Source organism: Heterodontus francisci, chromosome 4 (genome assembly GCF_036365525.1).
Source record: "Heterodontus francisci isolate sHetFra1 chromosome 4, sHetFra1.hap1, whole genome shotgun sequence".
Classification (NCBI taxonomy): domain Eukaryota; kingdom Metazoa; phylum Chordata; class Chondrichthyes; order Heterodontiformes; family Heterodontidae; genus Heterodontus; species Heterodontus francisci.
This window is the reverse complement of record NC_090374.1, coordinates 42131178-42150848: the sequence shown is the minus strand read 5'-3', so window position 1 is coordinate 42150848 and position 19671 is coordinate 42131178. Positions and strand designations below refer to the sequence as shown.

At 44.8% G+C, this 19671-nt stretch overlaps 1 protein-coding gene across 1 annotated transcript in view; it reads left to right on the top strand.

Annotated features, from left to right (window-relative positions):
• The first annotated feature begins 1480 nt into the window (after positions 1–1480).
• Positions 1481–19671, top strand: part of sorbs2b (sorbin and SH3 domain containing 2b) — a 284278-nt gene continuing 266087 nt past the window's right edge. Inside the window, exon 1 of the mRNA XM_068029420.1 lies at positions 1481–1571. The gene's annotated coding sequence lies outside the window, so the exon portion shown is untranslated. The remainder of the gene's footprint in view (positions 1572–19671) is intronic.

Sequence of the window (19671 nt, the reverse complement as noted above, 5' to 3'; positions counted from 1 at the left end):
GGTGAATGGGCCAAAATGTGGCAGATGGAGTTTAATGTGGATAAGTGTGAGGTTATCCATTCTGATCTGAAGAATAGAAAAGCAAATTATTATCTAAATGGAGAGAAACTTCAGAGTGCTTCGTTTGTTAGGGGGCTGTAAAATTCTGGCCAGTATCTCTTTTTGTGGCCCAGTATCAGTTTGTTTTATAATGCTCCTGTAAAGCACCTAGGGATGTTTCATTATGTTAAAGGTGCTATATAAATATAAGTTTAGCATTTCCCCTTTAAACACAGTCTGCATCTGTCAAATTGAGCAGTGTTTCATAACTTGATAACGTTTCTGAAAGATACGACACAAGCATTCCATCTGATAACAAAATTGACTGCTTCATTCTCTGGATTCTGTTCAAGGAAACTTAATTTGTGTTTATATTTTGTTCCTTACTCAGATAGTTCTGCAGCCTAACATGGTTAAATAGAAAACTTGAAAAGGAAACAATTAGTGATGATGAGTAAATAAGTGCTGTCTGCCTGGGTTTGCTTAAATAAATTTGAAACCACTTGTTCGGGATCAAGAACTGGTGGATTTTTGTTGGTTTTGAATTAAAAGAATGCTGCAGTCTGCACTGTGCATTTTTAAAATAGTTATTAAATCATTTTAAATGTGAGTATTATCAGATAATTCAGGACTCTCTACCACCTGGAAAGCTATTATTGGATGGCACAGAGAAGAATTATCTTCAGTTTGGAAACTTGAAAAGTAAAGTGGAAACTGTCTTTATCTACTTAAGATGTGGCGAAGGTAGAATTTTTTGATGTCTTTCCCCCATCCACTTCTCATTTTACAGTCTCTCTGGTATTTATACAGCTCCCAGTGCATGTCCCTTACAGAGAAGATCAGTCATGTTTCACCTCTGAGTGACCCACTTGGATGAAGAGTACTCTGTGCTCTCTAAGGAGTCTGTGCACAGAGTTGTTTGCGTGGTTTGAACAAATAATGGCACTTTCGACTGATTAGGCTTCAATACATGAACATCATGACGTTCCCTTTAAAAAAGATAGCGAGTCCTTAAAGCGGGGTTGGTCGAACATGACCTTGCAGGAAAAGCTTGTGTGTGAATGGCTCTTATATTTTTAGCTCCTTGCATTGCTGATAATCTCTTGGTGCTGTTGCATGACCCTGACACTTACAGCTGTAAAGTTTTGGCTTATTTACCTTGGCGAAGGTAGGAGCAGGTGTGCCCACAGGCAGGGGCAGCAGAGCAAGAATGGAAGATTGCTAAACATATTGTGCAAAAACAATCCATTGAACATGTTTGCCCTGCAATCGGAATGAGGCTCCACAAGACCTTATTTTGAAGTTGTCTGTTGGCACGTAAGTACAGGCTGGTTATAAGAATGTATGATTGGCCAGCCACTGTTCACATATCTCTGGAGGCAAGTGCACATTAACAGAATTTAATTCAATGCTTAACAAGGGCACTTTAGAGTCTTTCTCGAACTGTGTATGTGATCAGTGGGCCCAGGACACAAGCTCCCTCTAAATCTTTAAAGAAGATTTGAAAAGCATCATTCTCTCAAATGAAGAAGGTAAAAGGTGGTGGTTGGATGCAAGGGAGCACTCAGTCTAGAATTCGCTGCACAGCATCGGCTGGTAGAATATTCATTATTAACTAATGTTCAGTAGTCGGGCAGGTTGGGTTGTCAATTTATGACTGTCAAGCAACATCCATCTAGGGTGAATGGTGACTGTTCATTTTAATGTTTATAATCAGTTTACAAACAGAAAGCTCAGTTTAAAAAAAAAATGTGGAAGTATATTGGATTTTCATCTGTCCTGCTGCTGAACTGTTCTACATTCTAAATATTACATATGTGGATCACTTTGTCATTGGGCATGAAAGTTATCGCTAGTAAATGTGTTGGAGATCTTAAAATACTACAATGCCAAATCCAGAGAGGAGAAACAAAATTACAGGAAAAAAGATAAATAGAAGTGTTGTTTAACTACAACCTAGAGACAAAAAAATGAAGCCGAGTACAAATGGATGCATTTATATTGTATACAGCCCAACAGACAGCAAATTAATCTCGTGCTTGGAATGGTGATTCACACTGACTTTTCCAAACCCATGCTCACATCATGTTTATCAAGCTCTCCGATGTGAGGAAAGTGTCCCTCCGAATGAGGGACAACAGTTGGGTGGAAGGGTAGAGGGAGAGAATTTCTGTGTGAACCGAGGTTGGATTTGAATGGGTGTAGTGCCTCTGAATGGGAGGGGCAATTACAGGCAGAGAGTGACGCTGAACTGGGACAAGATTTTAAAAGTGAGGTCTGTTGTGAACAATTCATATGGATTTGCTTTGTTTGTTTGTATTGATGATTTTGGTGAACCAAAATGTTGCTTATTTTTCCTGCATTTTTAAGGCTGAAACTCTTTCTTTCAGTTGTGAAATAAAAATGTGTTTTAAACTAAATGTAATCATTCAGAATTCTCCAAGAGGGAACAATGTCCTCAGACGACGACTTCTTCTTTGGCCTCCTTGTCTCGAGAGACAATGGGTAAGTGCCTGGAGGTGGTCAGTGGTTTGTGAAGCAGTGCCTGGAGTGGTAATAAAGGCTAATTCTAGAGTGACAGACTCTTCCACAGGTGCTGCAGATAGAATTGGTTGTCGAGGCTGTTACACAGTTGGCTCTCTCCTTGCGCCTCTGTCTTTTTTCTTGCCAACTGCTAAGTCTGTCCGACTCGCCACTCTTTAGCCCCGCCTTTATGGTTGCCCGCCAGCTCTGGCGATCGCTGGCAACTGACTCCCACGACTTGTGATCATTGTCACAGGACTTCATGTCGCGTTTGCAGACGTCTTTAAAGCGGAGACATGGACGGCCGGTGCGTCTGATACCAGTGACAAGCTCGCTTTTTTTTTACATCGAGGGGGCCTTTATTCCTCAGGCCCCCTTTATATACATATTTACAGTTTTAAAATAACTTTATTAAAACCAGATCAATCAACAAAAAACTCAAATTAAAATGCCATTCTCGGCGTCAACGATGCACTCCAGTCCCTGCGGTGTCCACCGGTCGCAGAAGGCCTCAAGCGTACCGGCGGACACCGCATGCTCCTTCTCCAGGGACACCGGGGCGCGAATGTAACCGCGGAAGAGGGGCAGGCAATCTGGGAGGACGGACCCCCCGACGGCCCTCAACCTGGACCTGTGAATTGCCACCTTGGCCAGGCCCAGGAGCAGACCGACGAGGAGATCCCCCTCCCGGCCCAAGCCCCTCCGCACCGGGTGCCCAAAGATCAGGAGCATGAGACTGAAGTGCAGCCAGAAATACTCCAATAGGGGCTGCAACCTCGCACACTCCGTATAAACGTGGAACACGGACTCGTCCAGGCCACAGAAAGTACAGGCAGCCTGGGAGTCCGTGAACCTACTTAAAAGCCTATTGCACGGGACTGCTCTGTGCAGCACCCTCCATCCCAGGTCCCCAATGTAAAGGGGGAAGACTCCCGCGTAGAGAGACCTCCATCGGGGTTTCCCCTTGCCGCCAGATGGCAACGCGGACCGCCAGGGCGTGTCCGGCCAGCTGACGAGGGCGAGGAAGTGGAGAGCGTGCAGGAGCAGGCCGTACAGGAAACCCCTCCGCGCCGATTGGAATAGCAGGGAGGGCATTTCTGAGAGGCGGCTCGGGTTGTGCGGGACTGGCAACGTGACAAGCTCGCTGTACAATGTGTCCTTGGGGATCCTGCCATCTGCCATGCGGCTCACATGGCCAAGCCATCTCGGGCGCCGCTGGCTTAGTAGCGTGTATGTGCTGGGGATGTTGGCCGCCTCGAGGACTTCTGTGTTGGAGATACGGTCCTGCCACCTGATGCCAAGGATTCTCCGGAGGCAGCGAAGATGGACTGAATTGAGACATCGCTGTTGGCTGACGTACGTTGTCCAGGCCTCGCTGCCGTAGAGCAAGGTACTGAGGACACAGGCTTGATACACTTGGACTTTTGTGTTCTGTGTCAGTGCGCCATTTTCCCACACTCTCTTGGCCAGTCTGGACTTAGCAGAGAAGGCCTTTCCCATGCGCTTGTTGAATTCTGCATCTAGAGACAGGTTACTGGTGATAGTTGAGCCTAGGTAGGTGAACTCTTGAACCACTTCCAGAGCGTGGTCGTCGATATTGATGGATGGAGCATTTCTGATGTCCTGTCCCATGATGTTCGTTTTCTTGAGGCTGATGGTTCGGCCAAATTCATTGCAGGCAGTCGCAATCCTGTTGATGAGACTCTGCAGACACTCTTCAGTGTGAGATATTAATGCAGCATCGTCAGCAAAGAGGAGTTCCCTGATGAGGACTTTCCGTACTTTGGTCTTCGCTCTTAGATGGGCAAGGTTCAACAACCTGCCACCTGATCTTGTGTGGAGGAAAATTCCTTCTTCTGAAGACTTGAATGCATGTGAGAGCAGCAGGGAGAAGAAGATCCCAAAAAGTGTAGGTGCGAGAACACAGCCCTGTTTCACGCCACTCCGGATAGGAAAGGGGTATGATGAGGTGCCGCTATGCTGAATTGTGCCTTTCATATTGTCATGGAATGAGGTGATGATATTTAGTAGCTTTGGTGGGCATCCAATCTTTTCTAGTAGTCTGAAGAGACCACGTCTGCTGACGAGGTCAAAGGCTTTGGTGAGATCAATGAAAGCAACGTAGAGGGGCATCTGTTGTTCACGGCATTTCTCCTGTAGCTGGTGAAGGGAGAACAGCATGTCAATGGTGGATCTCTCTGCTCGAAAGCCACACTGTGCCTCAGGGTAGACACGCTCAGCCTACTTGAGAAATAAACCAACATGATGCAGGGCAGCATCTGGAAGGAATGTGTACAATTCTAGAGCTCAAGCACACCCGTTCCATCGTAATACATTAGTCCAGCACTGTTTTTGGCCTGAACGTTCCTGAGACCTGCTTCAACTCCACCATGGCAACTTCACTGGGAGTTGATACTGCAAAGACTATGGGCCCTGACAACATCCCAGCAATAGTACTGAAGACTTGTACCCCTAGCCAAGCTGCTCCAATACAGCCAACAACACAGGCATCTACCTGACCATGTGGAAAATTGCCAAGGTATATCCTAACAACAAAAAGCAGGACAAATCCAATCTGGCCAATTACCACCCGATCAGTCTACTCTCCATTGTCAGCAAAGTGATGGAGGGTTGACAGTGCTATCAAGCAGCACTTCGAACAATAAACTGCCACTCAGCTCCTGACCTCATTATAGCCTTTGTCCAAACATGGACAAAGAGCTGAACTCCAGAGGTGAGGTGGGAGTGACTGCCCTTGACATCAAGGTAGTATTTGACTGAGTATGGCATCAAGGAGCCCTGGCAAAGTTGGAGTCAATGGGAATCAAGGGGACAACACTCCGCTGGTTGGAGTCATACCTAGCACAAAGGAAGATGGTTGGGGTTGTTGGCCTCCAATCATCTCAGCTCCAGGACATCACTGCAGGAGTTACTCAGGATAGTATCCTAGGCCCAACCATCTTCAGCTGCTTCATTAATGATCTTCCCTCAACATAAGGTCAGAAGTGGGGATGTACAATGTTCACTACCATTCCAACTCCTCAGATAGTGAAGCAGTCCGTATACGTATGCAGCAAGACCTGAACAACATTCAGGCTTCCACTGGTAACTGGCAAGTAACATTCGCGCTATACAAGTGACCGGCAATGACCATCTGCAACAAGAGAGAATCTAACCATCCCCCCCCCCCTTGACGTTCAATGGCATTACCATCGCTGAATCTCCACTATATCACCATCCTCGGGGTTACAATTGACCAGAAACTGAACTGCACCAGCCATATAAATACAGTGGCTGCAAGAGCAGGTTAGAGGCTGGAAATTCTGAGGCGACTAACTCACCACCTGACTCCCCAATACCTGTCCACTACAAGGCACAAGTCAGGAGTGTGATGAAATACTCTCCACCTGCCTGGATGAGTGCAGCTCCAATAACACTCGAAGCTTGACACCATCCAGGACAAAGCAGCCCGCTTGATTAGCACCTCATCCACCACGTTCAACATTCACTCCCTCGACCACTGATGCATGGTGGAGCAGTGTGTATCATATGCAAGGTGCACTGCAGCAGCTCACTAAAGCTCCTTCGACAGCACCTTCCAAACCTGTGACTTCTTCCAACTAGAAGGACAAGGGCAGCAGGTGCATGGGAACACCACCACCTGCAAGTTCCCCTCCAAGCCACACACCATTCTGACTTAGAATTATATCACTGTTCCTTCACTGTCACTGGGTCAAAATCCTGGAACTCCCTTCCTAACAGCACTGTGGGTCTACCTACCCCACATAGACTGCAGCGGTTCAAGAAAGCAGCTCAGCACAACCGTCTCGAGGTCAATTAAGGATGGGCAATAAATGCTGGCCTGGCCAGCGATGCCCACATCCCATAAAAATAAAGTATGTAAACGGTGTTTCAGCCATATTTATGATTTAAGTTACGGTGGTTGGAGTAGTAGTAGCTCCAAGGAAATTTTTTGGCTTCTTCAGATGTCGTGAAAGTTGAATTTTCCTGTATTTCCCTGACCCTCTTGGGACAGAAATCACACCTGCAAAATGGAAGCATTAATTTTGTCATGTGGAAGTCTACTTGAATCTTTTTTTATTGGACATTGCACATAACTTGTTTTTAAAAAACAGAAGTTAAGCAGCTGAAAACATGATTGCACATTTGCATTCTGAGAGACAGTTGCATAGAGAGACATTGGGGGTGCTGCCTGATTCAATTAGCGAGATGGTTTTGTCAATAGTGATGATCAAAAGAGCCAATGACTTTGTAAAAGACAAACCTCCATTTCTGCCCCCCCCCCCACCCCACCACTGAATGTCTGGAAAACTCTTGAGGTCAAGCGACCCGCCAAGAAGTTCTTTATTTCAAATAAAGAGATAAATGACTTACTTGCTGGCCAGACTGGGGACTGTTTGAATTGTGCCTCACAGAAAGGTAACTCAGTGCAAGTTGAGAACCAAGGAGGAAGGTCTCCGCTGTCCGTCTGTCGCTCTTGCTCTCAAGCAAAGTCCCAGGTAGAGGCCTGCTTTAGGTCGGGAAGAAGAACCCGGCCCGACCATGCCTTTACTTACCTTCCTGACAGTGAACCCACAAGAAGCTGGTGCATGCGCAATTACGTCGTAGTGATGTTGCTTGCTCATTGCGCAGTCTCAGTTTCGTTCTGGACTCCCAACTCCGGTAGGTTTTTTTAATTTTTAATACTTACCAGCAGAGCACTTGGTGTGTGTCCGGCCTGACTCGACCCGACCCGAGCCCGAAAGCCGGCCGCGGAAGTTGGGCCTGACCCGACCCGACCCGAACCCAACACATGCCATCAGGTCCTGTAGGGTTCGGGTCGGGTAGCCGGCCTCTAGTCATAGCGACCCACAGTAGCAGCCTCAGCCTCAGCCTCAACACAGAGCACCTCTTCAGCTTTCTGGTACCAGAGAAGAAAGTTGGGAATTGTGCACCGGGCCCCAGCGAGAACTCCAAGACCTCAACTTATATCAAGGACATTTGCACCCAGTAACTGAATTCCATTCATTGCCAATTCCACTTCAACCCCTCCCCCCCACCCCCCACATCCGTTCTTTCCCACTGTCAATTTGTGTGTGTGTGTGTGTGTTTTTCTCGTATGCATACTAGCGTGGGTGCGTCGCGTATTTTTATAATTTTTAACCAAGTTACAGTGATGAGCCGAATAAACTGGCATCTTTCTTGTTTAAACCTAAGAAAACCTGTCTGGTTCATTTGCAATTACAATTAGAGAGCAGTGAGCAAGGACTCACTATTAGAGCCAAATTAGGAAAGGGGCAAGAGGGGAGCCATCCTCACTGGTCGTAACACATACATTTTACAATCTGTCTGGTATTTATGTTCTGGGCTTTAGTTTTGGATCGAAACAGAAATCCTTATGTTTTTTGGCTCACATCACCTGGCCTCATACATGTTTATTATAGATTCTATTGCAAGGAGGACCAAGTACCCACAGCTGCCTTGTATTGTGCTAAGACTTTTACTAGTGGTGGTAGCTTCTGGTACGTGGATCTCCTTCCAAACTGGCTGCAGCCAAATGCAAACCATCCAGGATTCACCTGAGGCCGGTTGCCAGGTGATTACATTTTTACAAGCTCTTCCTGACCTGTCAGTTTTGGCAAATCCTGGCATGTTTACTTTCCAGCTTGTAGCCAACCGTGCATTTGATGCCACCAGCATGGGTCTTACACAATATAAAAGCAGCTTATGTTGACTGGAGTTAATTCCATAATGTTAATACGCAGTGACATCCCTGCTGCAGGAGGGTCTGAGAAGAAATGCGACAAGCGTTACCAAATTGAGGGGAATTGGTTCAAATAGAGAATCTTTATAGTGCCTTTCTGGTCGCAAAGCATTTTACAGCCAGTGAAATGCTTTTGAAGTGTTATAACATTGAAAACACCTTGGTCGATCTGTGTGCAGCAAACTCTCAAACAGCAATATGATGAACGGCGGGAGACGGTGGCATAGTGGTAATGTCACTGAACTAGTAATCCACAGGCCCAGGCTAATGTCGTGAGGACATTGGTTTAAATCCCACCATGGCAGCTGGTGGAATTCTGAACCCTTCATCAGAACTGGCAGATATTAGAAATGTAAAAGATTTTAAGCAAGTAAAGTGGGGGTGGGGCAAGAGATAACAAAAGAGAAGGTGTTGATGGGACAAGGTCACAGAATGGCTGACCAGAAGGTCATGCTCCAGCTATTCTGTGACCTTGTCCTATCAACACCTTCTCTTTTGTTAGCTCTTGCCCCACCCCCACTTTACTTGCTTAAAATCTTTTACATTTCTTCTATCTGCCAGTTCTGCAGACTGGTCATGGACCTGAAATGTTAACTCTGCTTCTGTCTCCACAGATGCTGGCAGACCTGCTGAGTATTTCCAGCATTCCTTGTTTTTATTTATGTTTTAGTGATGTTGTTCGAGGGATAAGTATTGGCCAAGAAACTTGGGAGCACCCGCCGCCCCCCACCCCCCCCACGCCACCCAGTCGGCAGACAAGTCCTCCGTTTAACTTCTTATCCGAAGGATGTCTCACCTCTGAGTACAGCCAAGATTTTATGATCAGGTGTCTGGATTGAGAATTGTACCCATACCTTCTGACTCGGTGTCACAGCTGACACGCTAAACTTGGCAACATCACCACAAAATCAGTAGTTTAACAGCATTAAGAGATCAAGTGAAAAGTGAAATCCAGCTTGTGATGTGTCTTGCCATAACAGCAACACTGTCCCCAAGTTGACTTCAAATGACTGACCCTACACTTACCTGGCATGGTCAGAAGTGACATTGAAAATAGGCATTCTTACAATAGCCAGATTTGATCTGAAAAATGATCATTTAAATTCACCCAAGTAATCAAGCATATATCCAGTGAATTTAATGTATCTGCCAGTTGATCTTCCTGTGGAATTGCTCACCAAATAGTTCAGAAGTATATTTAATGTTTTTGTATTTTATTAATATATATTTGCCTGCTATTCCACAGCTCACCCTTCCATGCTTCATAAATCACTATTAGATCTACATAATTTGGAACAAAACGTTAAATTCCTTTTTCTCCCCACTCCTCAGCCCCATTTATATTCTAGTTTTGATCTGGTGGCACATTTTTGAGGCATTTCTTTTCGTAATTCTGGAATATCCCTTTGTTGTCCCAATGTACTTTCTTCTTGCCATAGACCAATGACAGATGCAGTATTGCAATCATGTTGGGGTAGCAGTTTAACTTACAGCTGTCCATTTTGTGTCTTCATAATAGGTCTTAGTCCTTTTGAATTTCACTTTGCAATCTGTTAGGTCCAACCTGGGCCAGAAGTTCACTGGCCACCATATTGGCTCTGCTGGCTTTAAGTTGTCCAGGAGCATCTGCCAGAAGTAAGCATTAGGCTCCTTAAGTATGCAATTTGGGTTGCTATGCAGGTTGTAGGACCCCCTGTTTGGGCGAGCTGCAGCCACCAACTGCGTTTGCAGGTGGTGGATAGCCAGAACAACCTGCAGATATGGAAGCTAGCTGCAAAATAAGCAGTACCTCTCCTGATGAATAAGCAGTTGCGGCAGGGTTTTTAGGGTGGGGTGAGGTAGAGGGTAGTGCCTCTACATCATTCAAAGACCCCATAAACCTACTTTACAACACCCTGTGACATGGTGAGCAAGGGCCTCCATTCAATAAGTCATACCACAAGAAAATCCTTCAACTGTGGATCGGCTGATGGCTGTGAAGGTGGACAACAGGTTGCAGCAGATCTTTGTCAATTATACAGGCCTGCCTGATCATGGAAACCAGGCAATGCCCTGCCAAGACATTGTGGGGCTTGCAGTGCAACAGGCCTCCCACTCTATGAGGCACCATGCACAGGCCCTTCTACAGATGTAGGCCCTCATATGCAAACAGGAGGAGCTTGCACCAAGCTTATTTAAATCGTTCAAAACACTCCCAAGTATTCAAGCAGATCTGTGGTGAATTTAATGTATTTGCCAGCTGATCATCTTCTGGGATTGCTTATAGTATTTAAAAAGAAAAAAATCGATTTATGATCAGAAAATACAAAACAAATAATGTTATTTTCAGCAATTCCACAACTCACCTTTCTGTTGAGAGTTGTACCATGTTTTAAATGACGTAACCAGCAGTCCTTTAAAGGGATCGCTGGAGGCAGCTCAGAAAATGATTCAAGAAATTCTCAGATTTTATTATTGTGGGCCCAGGAGAGGCAGGTGTGCTGCTTCTGGGGCTGCACAAAAAAAAAAATTCTGGGCCACTAGCAGCACATTTGAGACTCTTTCCAAGACCCTCTTGGGAGCTCGACCCCATCCAGGACAAAGCAGCCCACTTGATTGGCACCCCATCCACAAACATTCACTCCCTCCATCACCGACGCACAGTGACAGCAGTGTGTACCATCTACAAGATGCATTGCAGCAACGTACCAAGGTTACTTCGACAGCGCCTTCCAAACCCGCGACCTCTACCACATAGAAGGACAAGGGCAGCAAATGCATGGGAACGCCACCACCTGCAAGTTCCCCTCCAAGTCACACACCATCCTGACTTGGAACTATATCGCCGTTCCTTCACTGTCGCTGGGTCAAAATCCTGGAACTCCCTTCCTAACAGCACTGTGAGTGTACCTACCCCACATGGACGGCAGCATTCAAGAAGGTAGTTCACCACCACTTTCTCAAGGGCAATTAGGGATGGGCAATAAATGCTGGCCTGGCCAGCGAGGCCCCCATCCCCATAAACAAATTTTAAAAAAAAACTCCACTTAAGACCAGACTTGGCAAGTGAACTCTGGTAGAGGTGTTGCCATGGAGAATGCACCAATTTACAATGAATGACAGTTAACTGACAAGCTTTGTTTGAAATTTAAACCAGGCAGCTTGACTCTGGTCAAGGCATTGCCCTGAGGAATGAACCAGCAAATGACTGTCACTTTATTTTGTTCAGCTGAAACAGGCGCAATATGTGTACATGTTCTTTTCTGTCTGCAAAGAACAGGGCACTGTGTATTAATATATGTAGCTTCCAGTACACGCAAATGCGCCACACTGCGAGCCCTACTGACAATCTTAAATTGGTTGTCTGTGTAATTCTCGGCACAGTGAGGATTATTCAGAAATGTTGTTGTCCAATTATGGAATCTCATCTAATGTTAGACACTGTTTTGAGTTATGCAAGCACGGGCTAGTTGGGTACGGCCTGTACCTTGCCCGTTGCGAACAGCGGAAGGGACATGTTGTTCGATATGATCTGCCAGTCTTTGGGATGTACAGCCCATATATCTAGCATCACACTGGCATTGAATTTAAGATTGTCAGTAGGGCTCGCAGTGTGACGCATTTGCAATTACTGGAAGCTATATATATTAATACACAGGGCCCTGTTCTTTGCAGACAGAAAAGAACATGTACACACATTGCGCCTGTTTCAGCTGACCAAAATAAAGTGACAGCCATTTGCTGGTTCATTCCTCAAGGCAATGCCTTGACCAATCAGTGTCGAGCTGCCTGGTTTAAATTTCAAACAAAGCTTGGCAGTTAACTGTCAGTCACTTGGTGCATTCTCCATAGCAATGCCTCCACCAGAGTTCACTTGCCAACCATTCAGCACTCTCTCTTCTCATGTAGTATAAGTTGTTGTTTTCCCTTACATTGGTTATTCTTGCGTATTGTCCTGATAAGTGCAAGACGAAAAGGTTCGACAACATGTCTCTATTTTCAGCAATACTAAAGTTCTGTACTGCCAAATGACTGTTGTTTGATAGCTGGTATGTATGAGATCCATGAGATTGCTAGACAGTTAAATTCCCAAAATAACTTGTCACAACTATGGATTATTGGCTATTTGACTTAGCATGGATTTTCCACTCGAGCATTAAATTTCCAATATGGACATAGGTTCAAAAGCCTGTGCCCATTTACTCTGTCTGCTTCAGTGTCAACATATTACATAATACATCACTCCTTTGGCTGACAGGTCGACCTGATTCCCTTCCTGTCCTAACTTCCTAGTACTTAACTTGTGTTTTTGATTGGCTTTTGTCAACTCTTTGTATCTTGACAACTTTTAAGTCATGTTGAAATTTTCTCCTTTCCAAAGAAAACCAATCCAACTTCTATAATCTTTCCTCATAACTTAAATTCCTGATGCACAGAATTATCTTTGCCCTCAAGAGAATGTAGAAACAAGCAGTAATATCCTTCTGTTGATTTGCTGACTGACTACAACTGTGTACATTTCCCAGATGGGGTCTGTCTAGAACCTTTTTACAGCAAAACAGTACAACCTCTACAGATGTATACACTATTCCTCTGCCAGTAAAGCCCAATGCTTTATATGCCTTATTTTACTTTAGTACATCACAGGGCTGATGATTTTTCACTAATTACTAGATGTCTTCCTGATTTGTATGCTTTACCATTGTTTTATTACACAGACAAGGTTCAGGTAGGACTGCAATGTGAGTGTGAGTCAAAGGACAACTGTGCAGTCCAGTTCAGACTAACTGTTTTATTGTGTACTTGGTTTCTCTGTTAGTAGATTTATTTCTCAGTATTACTCTTGGGCTAACAGTAGTATTCTTGCCTCTGAGTCACACGTTCATTGCCTGGAAGTCGGATTTCTCCAAAATGGCAATATGTATTCACATTCTTTGAGGAAGTGACAAAGTTGATTGATGAGGGAAGGGCTGTCGATGTCATATACATGGACTTCAGTAAGGCGTTTGATAAGGTTCCCCATGGCAGGCTGATGGAGAAAGTGAAGGCGCATGGGGTCCAAGGTGTACTAGCTGGATGGATAAAGAACTGGCTGGGCAACAGGAGACAGAGAGTAGCAGTAGAAGGGAGTTTCTCAAAATGGAGACGTGTGACCAGTGGTGTTCCACAGGGATCCGTGCTGGGACCACTGTTGTTTGTGATATACATAAATGATTTGGAGGAAAGTATAGGTGGTCTGATTAGCAAGTTTGCAGACGACACTAAGATTGGCGGAGTAGCAGATAGTGAAGGGGACTATCAGAGAATACAGCAGAATATAGATAGACTGGAGAGTTGGGCAGAGAAATGGCAGATGGAGTTCAATCAGGGCAAATGCGAGGTGATGCATTTTGGAAGATCCAATTCAAGAGTGAACTATACAGTAAATGGAAAAGTCCTGGGGAAAATTGATGTCCAGAGAGATTTGGGTGTTCAGGTCCACTGTTCCCTGAAGGTGGCAACGCAGGTAAATAGAGTGGTCAAGAAGGCATACGGCATGCTTTCCTTCATCGGACGGGGTATTGAGTACAAGAGTTGGCAGGTCATGTTACAGTTGTATAGGACTTTGGTTCGGCCACATTTGGAATACTGCGTGCAGTTCTGGTCGCCACGTTACCAAAAGGATGTGGATGCTTTGGAGAGGGTGCAGAGGAGGTTCACCAGGATGTTGCCTGGTATGGAGGGCGCTAGCTATGAAGAGACGTTGAGTAGATTAAGATTATTTTCATTAGAAAGACGGAGGTTGAGGGGGGACCTGATTGAGGTGTACAAAATCATGAGAGGTATAGACGGGGTGGATAGCAAGAGGCTTTTTCCCAGAGTGGGGGATTCAATTACTAGAGGACACGAGTTCAAAGTGAAAGGGGAAAAGTTTAGGGGGGATATGCGTGGATAGTTCTTTACGCAGAGGGTGGTGGGTGCCTGGAACGCGTTGCCAGCGGAGGTGGTAGATGCGGGCACGATGGCATCTTTTAAGATGTATCTAGACAGATACATGAATGGGCAGGAAGCAAAGAGATACAGACCCTTAGAAAATAGGCGACATGTTTAGATAGAGGATCTGGATCGGCGCAGGCTTGGAGGGCCGAAGGGCCTGTTCCTGTGCTGTAATTTTCTTTGTTCTTTGTATCATTGCTAATGTGGGAATTGGATAAATTGCAGATAATTGTGTTCCTATGGTCTTGCTCCCCTTGACCTTCTTGGTGATAGAGGTCATGGGGTACTATCGAAGTAAGCCTGGTGAGAAGCTGCAGTGCATTCTGTAGATCGTGTGTATTTATTGTGCTAGTCTGGAGGTGGTGGATATACTGATTTTTTTTTTTCCAGTATTAGAAGTGCAGATCAAGTGAACTACTCTGTCTTATTTTGTGTTGAGCTTCTTGAGCTTATTGCTGTGTTCATCCAGGCAAATACATATTTGATCACATTTCTAACTTAAATCTTGTACCCAGCTTCTGCTCTGCTGTCTTGTAGATTGTGTTGATATTGCTAGTCCACTTAACTTTCTTGGGGAAGCAATGGTGTAGTGGTAATGTCACTAGACTAGTAACCCAGAGCCCCAGGCTAATGCTCTGGGATATGGGATCGAATCCCACCATGACAGATGGTGGAATTTGAAATCAATTAATAAATCTGGAATTAAAAAGCTATTTCAGTGGTGACCATGAGCCATTGTTTATTGTTGTAAAAACCCATCTGGTTCAATAATGTCCTTTTTTTAGGGAAGGTAATCTGCTGTCCTTGCCTGGTCTGGCCTACATGTGACTCCGGAGCCATAGCAATGTGCTTGACTCTTCCATGCCCTCTGAAATGGCATGGGAAGCCACTCAGTTGTATCAAACCTCTACAAAGTCTATGAATCTGAATGAAACAGGACGGACCACATGGCATCGACCTAGGCACCGGAAACGACAACGGCAAACCCAGCCCTGTTGACCCTGCAAAGTCTTCCTTACTAACATCTGGGGGCTTGTGCCAAAATTTGGAGAGCTGGGAGACATAGTCATACTCACGGAGTCATACCTTACAAACAATGTCCCAGACATGACCATCACCATTACTGTCCTACCAGAAGCACAGACCCACAAAAGGTGGCAGCACAGTGAGGTGTCAGCCTGGTGAAGCTACAACACAGGATTACTTGCATGCCAAACAGTGGAAGCAGCATGCAACAGACGAGGCTAAGTGATCCCACAATCAACAGATCAGATTTAAGCTCTCCATTCCTGCCATGTCCAGTTGTGAATGGTGGTGGACAATTAAACAACTAACAGGAGGAGGAGGCTCCACAAATATCCCCATCCTCAATGATGGGGGAGCCCAGCACATCAGTGCAAAAGAGAAGGCTGAAGCATTTGCAACACTCTTCAGCCAGAAGTTCCAAGTGGATGATCCATCTCTGCCTCCTCCTGAGGCCCCTAGCTTCACAGATGCCAGTCTTCAGCCAATCTGATTCACTCCTTGTGATATCAAGAAACGACTGAAGGCACTGGATACTGCAAAGGCTATGGGCCCTGACAACATTCCGGCATTAGTACTGAAGACCTGTGCTCCATAACTAGCCGTGCCCCTAGCCAAGCTGTTCCATTACAGCTGCAACACTAGTATCTACCCAGCAATGTGGAAAATTGCCCAGGTATGTCCTGTCCACAAGAAGCAGGACAAATTCAACTTGGCCAATTACCGTCCTTTTGGTCTACTCCTGAGCATCAATAACGTGATGGAAGGGGTCGTCGACAGTGCTATCAAGTGGCACTTGCTCAGCAATAACCTGCTCACTGAGGCCCAGTTTGGGTTCCGCTAGGGCCACTCAGCTCTTGACTTAATTACAACCTCGTCCAAGCATGGACAAAAGAGCTGAACTCGAGGTGAGGTGAGAGTGACTGCCCTTGACATCAAGGCAGCATTTGATTTATTATGGCGTCAAAGGGCCCCATCAAAACAGGAGTCAATGGGAATCGGGGAAAGTTCTCCACTGGTTGGAGTCATACCTAGCGTAAAGGAAGATGGTTGTGGTTGTTGGAGGTCAATCATCTCAGTCCCATGATATCGCTGCAGGAGTTCCTCAGAGTAGTGTCCTAGGCCCAACCATCTTCAGCTGCATCAGCAATGACCTTCCCTCTATCATACAGTCAGAAGTAGGGATGTTTGCTGATTGGTGCTGAACATTGCACATTCGTGAGTCCTCCAGATACTGAAGGACCCCATGTCCAAATGCAGGAAAACCGGGACAACATCCAGGCTTGGGCTGTTTAGTGGCAAGTAGCATTTGCACCACACAAGTTCCAGGCAATGACCATCTCAAACCAGAGAGAATCTAACTATTGCCATTGAACATCAAGTGGAACTACCATTGCTGAATCCCCCACTATCAACATCCTGGGGTTACCATTGACCAGAAAGTGAACTGGACCAGCCAAATAAATGCTGTGGCTATTAGCAGGTCAGAGGCTGTGAATTCTGCATCAAGTAACTCGCCTCCTGAGTTCCCAAATCCTGTCCACCATCAACAAGGCACAAGTCAGGAGTGTGATGGGATACTCTCCACTTGCCTGGATGGGTGCAGCTCCAACAACACTCAAGAAGCTCGACACCATCTAGGACAAAGCGGCCTGCTTGATTGGCACCCCATCTACCACTTCGACATTCACTTCCTTCGCTATCGACGCACAGTGGCAGCAATGTGTGCCATATGCAAGATGCACTGTAGCAACTCATCAAATCTCCTTGGACAGCATTTTCCAAGCCCGCAACCTCTACCACAAGGGCAGCAGTTGTGTGGGAACACCACAAGTTCCCTTCCAAGTCGCACGCCATCCTGACTTGGAACTATATCGCCGTTCATTCACTGTCACTGGGTCAAAATCCTGGAACTCCCTTCCCCACAGCACTGTGGCTGTACCTACACCAGATGGACTGTAGTGGGTTAAGAAGGTAGCTCACCACCACCTTCTCGAGGGCAGTTAAGGCTGGTTAATAAATGCTGGCCTCGCCAGCAGTGGCCACATCCTACAAAAGATAAAAATGCACAATACATTGATGTTAGGCTAACTCCATGTTAGTGGTGCCATTAAATGTCACGCCAAGATGGCTGGGCTTTCATGTACTCAAAATAGTCATGACCTGGCAATATATGGTGTGCATGTTACCTGTCAGTCAAGCTTAAATATTATCTCAAATGCTGCTGTCGGCTGCTCATTCTCAGAGGAATTCTGTCTGGTCCTTAACACTTTAGCATCATCAGCAGACAGCCCACTCCTAACCTTTGACAGAGGAAAGGACATTGATGAAGCAGCTGAAAATGATTGGGCTGCAGATAGTTTCCTGAGGAACTCTAACAGTGACGTCCTGAAGCCGCAATGATTGACCTCCAATGACCATGAACATCTTCCTTTTATGCCAGGTTTGGATCCAGCCACTGGAGGATCTTCCCACTGACCAACATTGGCCTCCGTTTTACTGGAGCACCAGCGTGCCATACTCTGTTGAATCGTGTCTTGATATTGAGGGCAGATACTGTCTCCTCTTCTCAGGCATTCAGTTCTTGTTCTTTTGTCAGAACCTGAATGAATAATTGGCAAACATGTTATTGGTGAGCAGTAGCTTGATTTTCTTCTTTCATCACATCTTCACTGAGGTTCATGGTATGTCTGTAAGGGCAATGATTTGCTGGTTTACATTTATCCTATGTTTGAAACTGGGACATTTCCCACATTGTCAGGCAAATGCTAGTGTCATAGCTACACTGCAGTGGCTTGGCTAAGGGGCTGGCTAGCTCTGCTGTGCAGATCTTCCCACCATTTTAAGCACAATCCAACTAAATGGAAAAGCACCTTTAGCCAAGCTATCACCGTCTCAAAACAGAAGTGAAGTCGGTGATAAATAACAAGGATTCTGTACTACTTAATAATTTGATAAACAGTTGTTTGCTTAAATCAAAGACATTGTTCAAATTACACCCAGAACTCCTGCAACGAAAGGAGCTGACTACATATGAACAAAGGCACAAGTATTATGTCTTGCACAGATTCATTTGCGTGTGTGCGCAAATGAAAGAGAAAATGAGAGAGATTGGGGGAGGCAGGGCGAGTAGAAATGGACTATTTCAAAAGTGCATTTATACTAAAGGGTTAACTATTAATGCATAAAGTTACTCAACACATCTGAGAGCTTTCATAATTAGTGTTAAGGATTGTTTCAGTATCACTAAGCTAAGAAACTTTATTTTTAAAAAGTAGCTGGTTCAGGGAACCTGGAATTTCTCCAGAGCTGCAAGCAGTCTGAAGATTAATATAATGGTCTAAATGCATTAAAATAAATGATACTGTGAAAAATCAATAGGGTAACTGTAGTTTAGTGGCGTTATTTTCATTGGAGTTCCTTGCTCTCATTTAAATAAACTTCCATCAGTTGATCTCTGTTGCTATTCACTGGATTATTCAGTCATTTGATGTCTCTCATTTTGAGCCACAGGCATTAATTGTTCTTCTTTGTCCTATACAAATATTTCTGTTAGACAAGACACTCTTAAAGAATCCTCATGTTGACGTTGCTTTCATCAAAACAGAAAATCCTGGAAACTTATGGCAATCAGTTCTGAAAAGTGTTGAGATGGGTTTTGAGTTTTGAATGGTCTTTCATCAGAACTCTGTCTTAGCAGCTGTGCATTTCTAGTGCTTTGAGATTTATTTTAGAATTCCAATATTGGGAGCTTTTTTATATACATATTGATATTGCTGCTTTTGAAAGTGTTTTTCTCTCTCTCTCTTTAAAATCAACTTTTACATTTGGAGATGTTTTTCATAAACTAAAATCAATAATGTAAAGGTGGTTTCTATATATTGAATATAGAGCAACAGAATTTTTTTATTCATTACTTTTATTCAGCTAACATTAAAATGCTGTAACATGAAATGCTGTTTGCAGTATGTTAGTGCTGAACTCTTGGTTTATTTGCAAATATGTGCTTCCATCTCTGATGTTGCAGTGCGAAAAAAAAAAATGCCCTGCTGTAAATTCATTACCTCCAATTAAGCTCAAATGTTTCTCAGCTTGTAGCTGACTGGAATGCAGGCTCATGTGAGGAGGATTGTTTTCGGATAACGCACTGGTACTGCAAATGTGGAGCACATATGCACGGTTGGTTAAACCTGTACACAGATTTCATTCCTGTGGAATGTCTCTTGCTCCCTCACTCAGTGACTCATTTGGTTCTACTTTCCTCCATTATGCCCATGTGCTGAATAGGATTCATTTGTAGTCAACGCAATACTCCGGTAACAAGCTGAAATACTTTAGTACTGTACTAAACCTTTCAAACATAAAGT